This window comes from Aulonocara sp. 'chitande type north' Nkhata Bay, linkage group LG17 (assembly GCF_057382095.1).
Source record: "Aulonocara sp. 'chitande type north' Nkhata Bay isolate Kocher_YH1m ecotype deep benthic linkage group LG17, A_spYH_male_GT1.1, whole genome shotgun sequence".
Taxonomy (NCBI): domain Eukaryota; kingdom Metazoa; phylum Chordata; class Actinopteri; order Cichliformes; family Cichlidae; genus Aulonocara; species Aulonocara sp. 'chitande type north' Nkhata Bay.
In genome coordinates this window covers 42,099,598-42,117,229 of record NC_141360.1, presented here as the reverse complement: position 1 = coordinate 42,117,229, position 17,632 = coordinate 42,099,598, and positions in this window count along the sequence as shown.

Genomic DNA, 17,632 nt, shown 5'->3' with positions numbered 1-17,632 from the left:
ATCAGGAACAAAATAGAAACAAAGTAATCAAGATCTCGCCGCCTGGAAAAAGTTATAAATCCATTTCTAAATCTCGGGTCTCCAGCGAACCACAGTGAGAGTCATTCACCGCGAATGGAAAAAACCTTCCCAGGAGTGGCTGCTGAGCCTAAGAGCACAGCGACAACTCGTCCAATAGATCACAAAACACCCCAGAACAACATCCACAGAACTGCCGGCCTCAGTTAAAGTCAGTGTTCACGGCTCCATCATAAGAAACTGGACAAAAGTGTCCTGCATGGCAGAGCCCCAAGATAAAAACCACTGCTGAGCAACAGGAACGTAAAGGTCATCCTGATGACCCCCGAGATGCTCTGTGGGCTGACAGACAACAGTTCAACTTTTTGGAAGGTGTGTCCTGTTACATCTGGCGTAAAAATAACATTTCAGCAAAGGAAGATCATGCCAACAGCAAAACACGGTGGTGATAGTGTGATGGCCTGATGCTGTTCTGTGGGAAATGGAGCCACGAATTCTGCCGTCGACCAAAACATCCTGAAGGAAAGTGTCCCAACATCGTTCTGCAACCTCAAGCTGAAGCACGCTTGTGTTCTGCAACAATGATCCAAACCACAGCAGTGAGTCGTCCTCTGATTGGCTTAAGAAAAACCAAATGAAGACTGGTCAAAGTCCTGAGCTGAATCCAACTGAGACGCTGATGCAGGACCTTAAAAACACGGTTGATGCTCAAAAACCCTCCAATGTGGCTGAATTACAACAATTCTGCAAATATGAGTGGACCCAGATTCCTCCACAGAGCTGTAAAGACTCACTGCCAGTTATTGCAGACGCTCAGGGGGCCCACCAGGGGGCCATCAGCGTTTGGATTTTTATTCCCCTTAAAATAAATGCATTCATTCAGAAACTGCATTTTGTGTTATCTTTGTCTAACATTTGATCTGAAACACTTTAGTTGTTTGTTTGTTTTTGGACTAAATTAATTCTAGTTAATTCTTTGGTGTTTACTTTTTCACTTCTGTTCTTCCTCTCATGTCAATTCTCCACAAAACTTTGACAATAACAACATATACTGCCAAAATATTAATGACAGAGGTTGCTATTTTTCTGTATCCAGATTCATTTGAAGATTTGAATAATGTAATATCTGAATGTAAGCTGTTAATCTTCACAGGAAAGACGTGCAGTGAAAGGTCAAAGCTACGTCCATCGGTTACGTTTCGCCCTGTGGGCATGGACGAATAGTCACCCTGTTACTCTGCAGGTCAGTCCGAATGTGACAGCACAAGACCGTCTGCCCTTTGTATACATGAGTGTGTTGGTGAACGTGCAGCAGAGTCACGTGAAGCAGCAGCTCCACCAACAAACATCTGAGTGAATCTGTGGCAGACGTGTACACACACACACACAGTATATTATTGCTATTGTGTCACTGTAGCTGTTATGTCCAAAGCTACGTTCTCATATCACACTGTGGTTCACTGTTGTGGTTTTATGGCCTCACTTCTATCTACACCAACCACCTAAAGAGCTCCAAAAACCTGCCTCATTATAAAAGCTCAGACCCCCACAGCTGACTCATTATCAGCCTCAAACATACGTTCACAGAAAGGCTTTCTAAAACTTTTATGTCCTGTATTTTGTGTATCTTGTTCTGTAAGACATATTTTTATGTTTTCAAAGCATCCTGGAGAAACATCTGACAGAAGCTCAATATTACGATCAGACGTAACATCTGATCGGTAACATAATGGTGTAAAGTTTATTAGTATTATTACCGACTGAGTGTTGCTGAGATGATCCACACTTTCATCTCTTAACTCAGTTGTTACCAGTCAGTACAAAATCATCTGTTTGTAGTTTAACACTGTAACACTAAGTAACACTAAGGTGACTAAGTACTTGTACTTCAGTGGAATGTTCTGGTATGTCTTGATGCTCAATCATCCAGGTAAGTGTTTCTTACCTGGATTCTTTTTTAAACTTTTTACTTTTGCTCTCGACATTTTTACACAAAGGTTTGAACTTTCTTCTCCTGACATTTTCAAAATGGTTTCATTTCATGAGGTTTAACCCAAAACATGCAGTTTGTCCATTGGTTACAGTGCTATACTCATGGTCAAAGTGGGGCAGAGGGATCCAGAACAGCATTTTTAGTCCAGGTGTCTTTAAGTTAAGGTCTCAATAATCCAGTTAAAAACAAGAGGGATCATAAAGGAAGTAACATGTTTTTACATGGAAGGTAATGCCAAATATCTATCAGCACATTTCTGTCAGCTCAACAAATATCAGCAAACTCATAAACTCTCCTTGTGCATTTTATCACACAGTGTGTCTGCCAGCAACAACCTGTACTCAGAAAATCTGCTGGAGTTCACAACAGAAATGACTCTTTTCCACTGATGTTAGGCTTCCTGTTATGTACTGTGTGCGACAGGCAGGATCGGTGGACCCAAAGTGGAGACTCACGGAGTAAACTCAAACTCAGATTTAATGCTACACGGCAGAAAAACAGAAAGCTCACTTAAACTAGAAACATTAAAAGGGCTTAAACAGGCAGAACACAGAGCATGAAACGACCAAAGGGCTACACAGAGGGATAACGAGGGAATGGGACACAGGAGGAGAGCACAGCTAAGAGAAATTAGACCTAACGAGACAAGGGAAGCAAAACTAGAAACACTGACATGAGACAGACTTTCAAAGTAACACAGGAAACACAGAGATGCAGACTTGACAAGGAGATACAGCTGACAGAGTCAGAGCAACACAGCGACAGAAACCAGAAGACTAGAAACTCCAACACTGAACCCCAAAGACTAGAAATAATAATAAAAAAAGACAAAATCAAGTTCAATAATAATGCAAAACTCAGCACACTGGGTCAACGACCCAGGTACCCTAACATGCAAAAGTTGATACAGTGGAACCCCGGTTTACCCCATTTAACCAAAAATTCAAGTTACGGAGGCACTTAACGGCAACATTTCTGCCCGTGGTACGGCAAAATGCCCGCGTAACGAAATAGATAAAATAGAAAATCAAAACAAATTCAATTAAATTCCATAATGTCATGTACATGTACGTATGTATGCATGCATACGCATGCTTTCTTCAACCTCCACCACCTCCTCCTCCACCAAGAACTTCGTCTTCAGCCAGCATCGCCTCACTCAAAAGGCGATGGAAAAAGGAAAAAGACCCTCTGGAACAAATTAATTTCGGGGTTCCACTGTATTCTCCTTTATTAATATTATTTTATTATTATATTCATATAGCACAAGGTTCAGTTAGCTTCAAACAAAGACAGCTGGTAGAAAAATCCTTCAAACAGCACTTTATACGTCGTACTTTGAGTGCATTTCAGTACCTGTACTTTTTCACATTTAATTGGATCAGTGAATCAGTGCTTGAACCCCAAATTTTTAACACGCCTATCTGTACTTCTACTTAAGTCGGGGGCGACCGTGGTTCAGGGGGTTGGGACGCTTATCTGTAACCGGAAGGTTGCCGGTTCAATCCCCCTGCTCTGTCTGTCCTGGTCAACACTGGTTGTGTCCTTGGGCAAGACACTCCACCTACCGCCTACTGGTGTTGTCCAGAGGGGCCGATGGTGCGATATGGCAGCCTCGTAGTCTGTCCCAGGGCAGCTGTGGCTACAACTGTAGCTGCCTCCTCCAGTGTGTGAAATAGTGGAATTGTAAAGCGCTATATAAATACAATCATCATTATTATTACTTAAGTAGAAGTATATATGTGTATCAGAAGCTTTGTAATAAATGAATAAGACAAGAGGTAACTATATAATTAATAATCAATTCACTCTATAATCAATCTGATAACAATACTTCCTCTATTGTTTCGTGAAGTTGCTAAATGTTGGTGATGTTCTGAGGTCTTTGAACATCATGCTGCTTCTGGTCATGTGTGGATGTTTTTCAGTTTCAGAGGTGGTACAAAGTACAAATACTTCATTACTGTACTTAAGTAGAATTTTCAGGTAACTGGACTTAAGTATTTCTTTTCTGACACCGACATCTGTACTTTCTACTCCTCAGATTTCCAAAACAGGTCACTTTTGGTTTGAGACATTTGAGGGGAGATTTCTGGCGTGCTGGACATTTGCTCAGTGGGCCGATGCACTTGCAGGCTCATCGGTCATATTATTACTTTTTTCTTAGTAAATATAATTTTACATTGTTAAGGTTCAAAATATTGGGGATGGAGACAAGAGAAAAAACCACAATAACAACACTGGTCCGGTCGGGTTGAGTCAAACGATGATTTAATGATCACACACGTGGGAGATGGACACTGATGCAGACAGCCTCAGATCTCAAAATGGTGGAGCACTGCTCAAACTTTTATAGCCTCTGGTGCCTCCACCTTATCATAAAAAGCCTAAACATTCGCATGCTTTCTCTCACACGGCGTCTAAGCTACGACCTTGGCTCCCTGTTTATCTGCTCCTGCTGAAATGGGGCAGAAAACTCCAGCATATTCTGTTCTCTTCTACTCAGACAAATTAGACAATAACCTTCTGCGAACAGTATTTCTTATAACTCAGCAGTATAATGCATCATAAAACAATATCATTCATTCACAATAAGTCAGCAGTTTAATGTAATGCAAATCAGTTTAACTAATGCAATAGTTATCAGCTTCTTCTAATTCAGGAGAATAATGCAAACTAAAACTACATAATAATTCACAATCTTTAATTCGGGGTATAACATGGCATAAAATAATATTAGAATCTAACAATTCCCCCTGATGAGGTCATTAGAATAATGACCTCACAAACACCCTTCAATTCAGTGTGGCCGGGTTCATCTCTTCTCACTCCTGAGGTCCTTTGTCCCCCTGAGGGGCGAACCATATGTGGGATGACCTCTATGTTTGCGCAATTCAGATGCAAGAAAAACTATGATTCCAACAGTAGTAGGTCCAGATGACACTCTCCTTGTCTCCCACTGCTTTCAGCCTTTATTCTATTGCTGCAGCTACCAGTGTCGTCCAGTTGGGTGATCCTCTGCTCTTCATTCTTCAACCTTAGGGGTTAGACAACCCTTCAGTCGTGGCACAGATCAGGGGATTATTCTGCCCCGATTTCAAACAACGATCTGTGTATCCTCCAGAAAAAGGAACAGGAAGGTGTCCCCTTTTTGCCCAAAAGCCTCTCGAACTTCGTTGGTCTGGTGTTCCCGGATTTCCGCCAACCCCTTCATGGTTATTGCTGTGTTTATGGGATCCATCCTTTTGTGGTGACTAGCTGGAGCCCAAACGCCATGACCCTTGGACCCAGTTGATGTCTCGGCAGTCACTGTGTCTGACTCTGCTACGGAGGATCCTCGCATCTCTGTGACCTCGTCTGGTGTCTGTTCCTTTCTCTGTAAGAGACAGAAAACCAAAACACCTCTCTTCCTACCCCTAATAATCTAATGTTGTTATCTACTGACCTTCTAGTGATTCAGAATTGGTTTAAAAACATTCAGAATGTGCCAGGGACTTATTCTAATCATATCTTATGTGTGTGTAAGCAGTGTTTGCATTTAGCCCTCTGCACTCAAGGCATTTCCTACACTTTATCAGTCCGGACAGTCACGCCGAACGAAGCTTCTGACCTTCAAAAGGCCGAGTGCCAACTCGTTATAAGCACATTTGCAAGGTGTGTCTGAAAATTATTGAAACCCCTCTTTTTAACAAAAGACAAAGAAATTAACAAATCTTCTAAACGCTATTCAGTTCATTTCAATGAGTAATGATTAAACATGAAAGTGATAGTTTATGCTTTTTCACTGATTCTCTAAAAGGTCCGTCTTCTTGGACCGCTATTAGCTTAAGCTTTACCATTCCTAAATTATTAAAGACACAAATGAAGTTATAAAATGTTCAAATAATCCTGGTTTGATGTTAAAGCTCAACCTTCCCCCCCCTTTTTTGACACATTCCAATGTGTCAAATCAACGGAGCTAGAACATTCAAAAAAAAAGTTAGGCAGCTACAAAGTTTCCCAGACTCTTAAGGTGATCCGCGTGTAACGTTCTGACTCAGGTATTTAATATTTTAATAAATGTCGTTTAATTAACTGCCGCTATTTAAACTAACCTTAAAGACATAATTAAAGAAAAGATCACAAAGAATAACATGATATCAGTGTTTTGTAAGCGCGTGCGGCCTTCTATGCTCGAAGCCTTTCCCCTCAATAGATCAGTCAGACATTCGCGCTGACTGTAGCTTTTAACCCTTATTAACTTGAGCACAACTCTACAATGAGCAACAAGTTGCAATATGTATAAAATGATCATGGTTACACCTGCAATGAAAAATTATATCATTATCCCAACACCTGTAAATAGAAGATTCATCAGAGGTTATAACAATCACAGGAACACAGATGTTAGTATAAGGTCAAAAGCTTCAATAAATGATCATCGATGCAATGCTTGTTGCATGATTCTCATACAATAATAATGCTGACATTAAAATAACAGTAAAACACCCCCTTTTGTCCCGTTTCACTTGACACCTAAACGTTTATAAATGCCTCTTTTATTCTTAATTTTATTTCCCCCTTTTCTCCCCTTTCTGACCACAGCAGGGGGATCTTAGTTTTGAATCAGCCATGAATCCAGCTCACCTGATTCATCAGTGAGCTCCACCATCACTGGCGTCTGACAGGGTGGCGCTGCATACTCTTCCTTTAATATCACTATTTTCAACCTGTTAATTAGAGTGTTTAAACCTGAAGTCGACTACGTCCACAACAAGTCAATACAGCTGTAAATGTGGCCAATTATCAATCTATTACCAATCAATAACAACAGATAACTTCTATTTTATGCATGCTTTTAATCAACCACTCACCCAGAGGATCTCCAATCCCAGCAAGTTCCTTCTCCTCCTTTAATGAGTCTGTCCTCCTTCCATGCCCTGGTAACCGGTCCATCCAGAGCCATATGATCTCAAATATACATACAACAAGCCAAACCACACCTTGGTCACACCAACCCTTTTCCGCCCCGAAGATGTCCAATGCCATCCTAGTATGGACTGTCAAAAGTGGCTTTAACGCTGACTGTCCTGACAATCCATCTCATACTTTTCCTGGTCAGATTTGCCAATCTCTGCACCAGGGTTTTAAACGTTTCGCCATTTTCATTAGGTTTTATTTTTTATTTAGTTTCGACTCCAGATTTTCAATTTTATATCAGTTTTAATTAGTTTTTACCAATTCTTTGCTAGTTTAGTCTAGTTTTTATTTTCTGAAAATCCTTAGTTTCAATTTAGTTTTATTTGTGTTTTGCAAAAGTTAAGTGTAACAAAATCCCAGTTCCATCATATCAGTCATGCTCTTCTGGTTATCCTTGGGTGTTGAGACTAATAACTATTAACTCTTGCCGCACCGAGTGTTCCTAATTTTGGTTGGAGTGAATTGATAACCTTTTGAAGGCGATTGTTTCACAGCTTTATTTAGATGTCCCAGTCCTGTTATCTCGGGATACATCACGCTGCCTTATCTGGGGTTAGCTGTTTTCTGGGGATGCGAGTTAAGTGGGTGAGCTCTAAAAAGAGGGGGAGTGTGCTCCCCCTGATGAGGTCTTCTAGGTAAGCTAGGTTAACCTTCTTGTGTGAGCTTTTCAAGTGCACTTTAAGGTTAGTGGGACTTTTAGTTTTATAAATGTCCCTCATAACCCCCTGATGACCCAGTATTTCATTTTTGCGCACTGTAGTACACATTTAGTTTTTTGCTTGTAGCTCTCATACTCTACTTGCCACTCCTCTAAGTCCTGATGTTTCTTAGAGAGGACAACAGTACCTTTAAAATTATATCACATGTGTGGGGGTGTGGCCTTGCCAATTGTTTTTCCCACCTTTTCAAAATGGCTGGCGTGCCCACAAGCACATTTTATGGAAAAAGAAAGGTAAGCTTGATATTTACAATTAAAATGTTTTGTTAAACTCAGATTTTTATTTTATTCAAAAAATAAACATCTAGTAAATAATTTGAGGGGTCTTTAAGAATTAGGCTTATTTAGTTTCACAGGGAACATGACTAATTTATTAATGTGTGCTCTACACATTGGGACTTTATATTTATATTTATTTCACTTTTTCCTAATAGACAACTTTTGACAAAGGCGGAGAGAATTCTTAACACAATTATTAAGGGAGATTCAAACATAGATTTTTCAAAATATGAGAGGGTCAGGACCCACTAGAAGCCACACAAAGATTATCGAGATGCAGTGGCACATGTAACAGAGAAAACCACAGGGCCACCTGAAATCTGTCGTCCTATCTGGTGCAAAACCAACATGTAGTAGAATCTGGAATTTTGATTTTGAGTTAAAAATAAAATGTGGGTAAAATGCAGAAATGTTTTCCAGTAAAGTAAAAAATAAGAGTCGCAATTATAGTTGAATCCATAACACCTAATTGTTTCTACGAGATCACGTCGTTGCTGAGAGTTATCAGTGATCTCAATGTGTGAAAAGAACTCACAGTATCTGGAGTTTAAGCTCCTCTTGGCTGAGAATCCTGGGACAAACCTGTGAGCAAGACCTGAATAGTACCAGTAATGAAGACTTCTCTCCAAAGATCAATAAAAGGAAGCCCCAATCTGATGAGAGTCTAGCAAAATATGGTTCACTCCGCTTGCCTGAAATGGTTAACAGTCCAAGGCATTTCAGTTATAGAATGGTTGGGTGTAACAATGAAACAGATGTGAGATGAGGGAAGTGCCAAATGTTCCTTTGTGTCTCCAAATAAAATCAGTACTTCCTCAGATTTCCTAAATAAATTGACTTTTGTGAAATAGAAAGTTCAGTGCCATCACTTATTCCTAAACCAATAGTTTACAGCTAGTGAAGTGTCAGTGACTTCTGGGTTGGTCCCTGATCTTCATCTTATGAGATTGTTATTTTAATAACACTTGATTCATTTAAAAGAAAAAAGAAAAAAAGAAAAAAGAAAAAACGAAAATATTTTCTCCCTGTTTTTTCTTATTCTCTGGGTCTCAGGAGGACATTACGTCCCTCTCCACTACAAGACTCTTGTTATGTCTACAAAACAGTCATATTAAAATCATCCTCAATTCTATTCTGGCGCTGTCTCCCGACTTTTCCTGACCTGATTCTGCGCGTGGACGGAGCAACAACACAGACGACTCGACTAACGTACTACCTTAATTTCACTATAGCAGGGCATGCACACATCAATGCAACCAAACACATTTTGCTATAAATCTAGTTAATTTTAGTTAGTTTTGTGAACATTCAGTACAGTTTTAGTTAGTATTTCTTTTTGTTTTGATTTTATTACCGTTAACGCAAATTTTCCACTTCTACTTTTCGTTATTTCATTTGTTGTCTTTAATAATAATAATAATCTTCTCTGCACCCTTGAATAAACATACTTAATATGATCAACATTTTGCTGCTTGTTATTTCACCATCTTATTGAATCAAATACTTCATCCTTATGTGGTTTACGACATTATATTTATCTAAATCTCCACTTTGTCTCTAAATGTTTTAAGAATTTTTCGAGTTCGGGGTCAAATTTTGAGAATTTGACCATAGTGAAAGTTATGGCGTTATCACCCCCTTTGGGGATTACCTTTTTCCAGTTTTGATGATATTCCTCCCCATTCTTTATTTTTGTTTGCAAGTACCCCTCCTCGGTGGCGAGAAACCATTGGTGTGATCAAGCGGGTGCTGTAAAAACAAAAGCTCAGGACAGAACAGTCACCAGTCATGTACTTCATTCAAAATTAACAAATATCAAGCTTCATATTGATCCTCTGAGTGTAATGGTACATTTTAATTTGCACTTCTAAAAACAATATTTTCTTTATTTTACTCTTGTTCTTGTGCAGCACCACCCCTCAGCACATGCCCCTGTTATTTTATCTTACTTTTAAAGTTTTGAGTACTTCAAGAAAGCGCCCAAAAGACGGGGACCAGTGTTTATCATTACATATCTCCATTTTGAGTGTGGCTGTCTATCATTCCCCTATTATTCATAGACCTCGGTGGAGGGTTTTTTGTTTGTTTTTTCTTTATTTCTCTAAAATTAATTGACTCTCTACAGTGACCCACTATGGTTAATAATAACATGCTCAGTCATGAGTGGGATCAAACCTTTTCTTCACTTTAGCATTTAACATTCCCAACAATATAATGTGATACCTTAATTAAAACACAGCTACTAAAACACAATTTCCTTAATGCAAACATCAGTAGCTCAAAATTAGCAACCAAAGGGTTCAGTCTGCAGTGAAGCTAAAGCCTCCCCCTTTAGTCTCTGTCATTCTTCTGTTCTTGCAGACAAAACAAAGCAAAACAAAACATCCACCCTTCTTTTACAGGCTGGGTGAATTGTCTGTGGACATTCAATAATCCTAAAGTCAGTACCGTTTTTGTCTCAGTATCAAGTCAGTTAAACTTTTAGTCGTCAGTCCATGACTTTTAGTCGTCAGTCATATGCATACATCCACACACATTCATACCAAAAGTTGCTGATAATGGAGTCTCACGCGCAGCCTATTCGAGGCTCCATCACCAGCAAGATGACGTCATCATTTTAAAGGAAACAGCTCCTTGTTTGTTTTTCCTTCTTTGGACTGGATTGACTCGCTGCAATCCTTTTAGGCTTCAGGATCAGTGTCCCATATAAGTGAATTTTCTCCCAAGCTCATTATAATCATGGAGAAAAAATACTTTGCGACTGTTTTCAATAAGAATATTTTATAGCGCTTTAAAGTTCAATCTCTCAGGCCTGGATTAAAGAGCTGATTTGTTAAATCAGGAACTCACAAAATACCAAAATATCACCACCGGTGGATCACACCTCTCAGATGTTCTTATCTCAGTGCACTGTAACAAAAGCAAAAACAAACGTAAACAATAAAACACTCATATAATAACAGATACTGGGGCCCATTGCAAACATGTCCAAAGTTCAAACCATCTTTCTCTCTCTCAGAGAAAGAGAACAATCCAAACCTCACTGATAGAATCAACCTAGTGTCAAACAAAACCCAAAGATCAACCAAAACTCCTTTTTGCACCAACAAAACATGTTGGATTTACTTGACTCAATAGTGGACACTAGTTACACACCAACTCTTTACCTTGGCAAAAACGTAAACAACTAAGTTGAATAAACACAACCTTTTCATAATCTCTTCGAAATAAAACTCACACCATTCATTCATCATTTTCACTCTGTACCACTGCTCCTTGTTAGACTGTGTGAAGCACAGTAAACAATTCAGTGGAGGCTTTGAGCCATAAACAGACATCACGCACAGACATTGTTTTCATTATCAAAGTGCTTCAGACCATGTCCTCTAAATCTACACAAATGCCCTCTGCGTGGCATGAAATACATTTAAGCAATAAATAATCAATCAGTTCTTGCTGTTGTAACCAACTCCGTATTTGGATGTTTGTGTGCAGCATTTGTTAGTAAAGCATTCTTCATTGCATCAGCGTGTGTGTGTGTGGATCACTTCTCAGTTCATTGAATCAACATTTTAATTTGTGTGTGTATGTGTGTCATTTCTCCCTCAATCAACGAGTGCATATGTTCATATGTATGTTTCTTTTCACTCTGAGTCGGTGCATGTAGATGTGTGTGTTTGTGTGGGTGTTTGTGTTCATCACTTTCCTGTTGTAGTGTTCTGGATAAACCACGGCCTGAAGCGTGCCCTGGGTCCTGCCCTCCTCCTTTTCAGTCTGTTTGCATCCATTGGTGCTGCTGCTCAGAGTTCTGTCCATACTGGTTCTGGCCCCAATTGAGGCAGTCCTTTTCTCCAGTGTCCAGCATCTTCTCCTTATTTCGCTCCTCCTTAACTTGACCCTTTTGCTTCGGTCTTCCTTCAGGGTTTTGATACGCAGCTCAATTGTCTGGATGTCCGTTTGTTGCTTGCAGAAGTGCGACTGCTGTCCGTTTGTTTGCAGGTGGAACGGCTGACATCCAGAAGGTGTATAGGAGAGTCTGCAGCTTCCACCTCCCCAGTGGAAGACCTCAATCTTTGTTCTGTTAGTTTAACACAGGCCTCAAGGCTCTCTGGGATCCCTGCTTGCACTCTCAAGCCCACGGCTGAGGTCGTAGTCGTGGTCCCATTCCAGGGGAATGGAGTCCATGGTTGTTTGGGTGTCTCGGCCCGAGCGTTCAGTCCAGAGCTGGGCAGCCCAGGACGCTGAGCGATCGGAGGACGGCAGAGGCGACAGGAAGCCATCCCCCTAACGTTCGCTCCATAGCAGACCGGACAAATCACACTGCTCATCTAGCTCCAGGATGCTCCGGCCTGATTTCAAGTCCGGTGTCTTGGACTCCAAGCCTGATGGGTTCGATTTTCAGCTAGCTCCTCCTGGGCCATGCTCAGTTTCTGCTCTGATGCCTCGAGGTCTTATTGAGGGCAGAAACCTCAGAGTCTTTTCCGTAGAAATCAGATTTAAGTCCATTGATGTTTTCCTTGCTTTGCTCCACGGCCTTTTGCGGCTCTGCTGTTCGGCTCTTCTCAGAGGTCAGCTCCTGGCCGAGCCCCGACACCTGTGCCTTCAGCTTATTTTCTCCTGGTGTTTTGTCCATTCTGAGGTGCCTCCTGACCTCAGTTACTCCTCCTGTCTCTGGCACGCCCTTTTTGCTGCCCGATGGTCATTGTTGGTCCGTCACTGTCCTGCACAGTTTTAATGCAGAGTGGTTAAGGTCAGCATGGTTTTGCTCGGCCTCACTTTTCATCTGGGCTTAATGGGCGTCTCGTCACAGCTCTGTCAGCTGAAGCTGTCTTTTTCCATATGGCAAGAATGTAAAGAGTGTGTGAGAGGGGTGTGTCCAATCAGGCACAATGCTGGTGGCTTTGCGAGTGCCTCGTTTTCCAAATCCAGATGTTTATTTGTCACGTACACAGCAACAGAGAGAACAGTCTGTTGTTGGGATGGCTGAGGTCCTTCACCATCTTCCTGGCCTTGGTCCAGCACCGCCTGCTGTAGATTGAGTGCAGGTCAGGGTGCTCGGAGCGGATGGTGCGCTCAGCTGATCGCACAACCCTCTGTAGTGCTTGTCTGTCCGGCATGGTGCTGTTCCCGAACCAGACAGTGATATAGCTGCTCAGGATGCTCTCAATAATTCCTTTATATAAGGTGGTCAGAATCGGTGGTGGGAGCCGGGCCTTTCTCAATCTTCTCAGAAAGAAAAGACGCTGACAGAAATCTCCCCGTGTAGTGAAACGGGCCTTGGATTACCGCTCTCCGTCTCTGCTGCATGAGATCATTTTCCTGCAGCACTGTTGACATTTTCAAGTTGTTGTTGCGGGTTCAGCTGCTTTAGCATTTGGTCAGGGTCACATCAAAGATGGTAGAGGAGAGAGCAAAGATGGTAGAGGGGAGAGCAGGAGTCCAGGGTCAGCCTCGGCTTTTCCGGGCCGACAAAGCAGCCTGTAATCAAGCATAAAGAGAAAAAACAAAACAAAACAAAAACAAAAACAAACGAACAGGAAAATCATGTTGTATTGGCTGTGTTACTCAGAGAGGGGAAAAACAACGGGACCAGGCCCTGTGTCAGCCTTCTCTCCCCCTTTTTTTGTTTTTTCTCACCATATAATCCTCTCATAACCCACCAAGCTGACAGGACAACACAGGTACATGTTAAAATTCTTAAGATCATGTTTAAAGCACAAAAATGGAATTTTCTTTCATTCAGTAATCACTTGTATTAATCAATCAGAAGAAAACATGTCACAATTTGACTTTTATTAACCACTAAATTTGTCGTGTTATCACTGGTTGTGATTTTTTTTTTTTTTTTTTTTTTTGAAGTTAAGTTGTTGTCCTGCAACCCAGAGGGTTTATTTGTTAGTAGTGGATAAACTTTATTGTGTAACGGCGGGTGTATGTTAAGCTTCACTGCTTTAAACTTGCTGGAAAATCTTCACGTGTTCATGGGTGTAAGCTGTTTCTTCATTGCGTGTATGTGTGTTTGTAGATGGGCTAATTTAACGTTTTTTCTCAAACGAGGCATTTCTCTAGCACGTGCCTCTCTCTCACATTTCTCTGCTTGTGTGTGTTTTTGTTTCACCTTCTTGTTGTGATGCTCCAGGTGCCTTCCCAACCTCCACAAGTCTGTTGGCCGCAATTTTATGTGTAAAACTTCTCTTAATTTCTCCTTTAATTCTCTGCTAGCTGCTGTCTTTTCCACAGCTGCTGATTCTTGCTGAGTTTGGTTTCCATTACTATAATTTTGCTTCGGCCGCCGTACTTGTGGGGGCAGTTGGTCCAGCCCCATAGCCACCTGTATCAACACACTGAGAGATTTATTTAATATCATTTTCATCACTGTTAAATAGACTAGCAGGCAAGACGCCCACCTTTGCACTGCAGACTACATGACAGTCTCCCAACACACTCCTCTCTGAGTTTCAGCTTTAAAACCCAACCTCATTCACACCCTAGTCATTCAAAACCTTATTTGTAGTATCATAATCAGCAAAATCAGCGTTTTAATTACAGGCATGTATCATTGTTTGCAAATCAAAATTATAAAACTCAAAAACACGCTAAACAGGAAGCAAAGTCCTCTGTGCGCGTCACAGCTCATTTGCATGTTCACACACCGTCTAAAAATAGCTCGCAGCGCTGCAGTGCGCTGTCGTCACACACAGGGTCACACAAAGCTCAGACAAAACTCTTCTATTTTATATTACAAAGACGTCTTATATTTACAATCACTGACAGGCCTGACAGATTCAGCACCTAACAAATTTCGACAAATTTAAGTTAACGGGTCCAACCGAAGAAAGTTAACTTTTTTGTAATCAATTAACCAGTATCTGTTTCCTCCAGAACAGCCTATGGCCTGATTTCTAAAGTCCCTAACTCAATTTAACTTTGTCCAAACAAGCACATGACACCATTTAAAACGGTGAGGAGATTCTAACTCCTAGCTTATTTCAGGATGCCCTGTACCCCACAGTTAAGCCAAACTGAACTAACCCTGTTCGCTGACAGGTCAAGACCGCGCGTCCACGGCCAGGAGGGAGCGTAACCTCCGGGCTATGTGCTTCTTAGCATCTTCCAGTGCCGTCCTATAACAATTTTCACCTAAACAATTTTGACAAATTTTAACATATCAATTAAACAGTATCTGTTTCCTCCAGAACAGTTTCTGTCCTAATTTCCCTACCAAACTACCTGAGCCTTCAGCTCAATATCCAGGGACTCAAACCCAACATTATATCTGTTACCTCCAGAACAGTTTCATATTTCTTCAACTTCATTAAACATTCTTAAGCAACTTTAACTGCATAACACACGGTGATTCTCATCAAAATCAAAACAGACACTCTACCAGTAATTTCAGTGAGTAGACTTTAATTTAGTCATATCCAATTTGGCACATTTTGGAAATAATTCAACAGGTAGTGCCTTACCTTTAGATAAGCCGGCTTTTGTCCACTCACATCAGACCACTGGCTCGTGCCTGTCCGTTCGACAACCTCGGACCGTCCAAACTTTTAAATTCCACCCCAATACCACAGGACGAGCCCCCAAGCTGTTAAGGTTCAAAATATTGGGGATGGAGACAAGAGAAAAAACCACAATAACAACACTGGTCCGGTCGGGTTGAGTCAAACGATGATTTAATGATCACACACGTGGGAGATGGACACTGATGCAGACAGCCTCAAAATCTCAAAATGGTGGAGCATTGCTCAAACTTTTATAGCCTCTGGTGCCTCCACCTTATCATAAAAAGCCTAAACATTCACATGCTCTCTCTCACACAGCACCTGAGCTACGACCTTGGCTCCCTGTTTATCTGCTCCTGCTGAAATGGGGCAGAAAACTCCAGCACACTCTGTTCTCTTCTACTCAGACAAATTAGACAATAACCTTCTGCGAACAGTATTTCTTATAACTCAGCAGTATAATGCATCATAAAACAATATCATTCATTCACAACAAGTCAGCAGTTTAATGTAATGCAAATCAGTTTAACTAATGCAATAGTTATCAGCTTCTTCTAATTCAGGAGAATAATGCAAACTAAAACTACATAATAATTCACAATCTTTAATTAGGGGTATAACATGGCATAAAATAATATCATAATTTTACAACATGTTATGGGCCGGTGTTGTGCCGAACAACAAAAATGAAGATTGTCTGTAAATGGTTGTAAATGACTTGCTGGCCTATAATCTGTGACACAGATATCAAACATATCTCGTGTCAGTTATTATTATTATTAAGTTATTTTAAGGCAGAAACAGCATTTCTGTCACACAGTTGTAGCTGCAGTCCTTATGTGGCAAAGGGACTTTATACATATATTCTTTATTCTGAATGTGACTTTTTCAAAGGTCAGGCCAAGAGGACAACAAAACTTGCAATGAATATAACATTAATATAACGATATTTTGAGATATTGATTATAAAGTGGAAGACAGAGTATGTACAATTACACAGAGTCATAAAGATACTTGCAAAACAGGTAATTTCCTGATGTTATATCTATTATATATGTTATATTTGCCCACGGTAAATTCTCTTGACTGCATCTGTATCAACTTGTGCAACGATGTTAGACATCACTCTTTGGTACAAGACTGGGACTTGTAGCCCGTCCAACAGAAGAGGAGGGGGCGCAAAGCGACTGATGAGTGTCTGGTCATTTCAAAAGGAGCTTTTCTATAAGTTCAACAAATATCAGCAAACACACAAATCGTTTGTGTGCAGCCTGTCGCACACTGTGTCTGCTAGCTAAAGGCACAGCTGATGTATTTCTCAAGGAGGGAAAAGAATAAAGATAAAGAATAAGGGAAGAGATAACTTCACTCAGAGATGATGAAAGACAAGACAGAAGAGGAAGACAAGTGGTTATATTTAAAGATAAGGACCTTCACTGTAAGGTGAGTATTTAAAGTTTACATAAGTCCTCATCCTGTTCTGCCGGAGGTTTCTTCCTGTTCAAAGGGAGTTTTTCCTTCCCACTGTTGCCAAAGTGCTTGCTCATAGGGGGTCATGTGATTGTTGGGTTTTCTCTGTGTGTATTATTTTAGGGTCTACTGTACAATATAAAGCGCCCTGAGGTGACTGTTGTTGGGATTTGAATTTAAAATTGAGTTCCGTCTCCTGCTGAGTCTGCTTTTGGGTCTGTTCACAAAACACACTGGCATACCCCGCCATGAAAGTTTGAAGCCTAATCCTAAAAGATATGATGGGGCCTGATTATTTAAGACCTTGTATGTGAGGAGCAGGATTTTGAATTCTGGATTTAACAGGAAGCCAAAACAGGAGAAATCTGCTCTCTCTTTCTAGTCCCTGTCAGGACTCTTGCTGCAGCATTTTGGATCAGCTGAAGGCTTTTCAGGGAGTTTTTAGGACTTCCTGATAATAATGAATTACAGTCGTCCAGCCTGGAAGTAATAAATGCATGAACTAGTTTTTCAGCGTCACTCTGAGACAGGATATTTCTAACTTTAGAGATGTTGCACAAATGGAAGAACGCAGTCTTACATATTTGTTTAATATGTGCGTTGAAGGACATGTCCTGGTCAAAAATGACTCCAAGGTTCCTCACAGTGTTACTGGAGGCCAAGGTAATGCCATCCAGAGTAAGAATC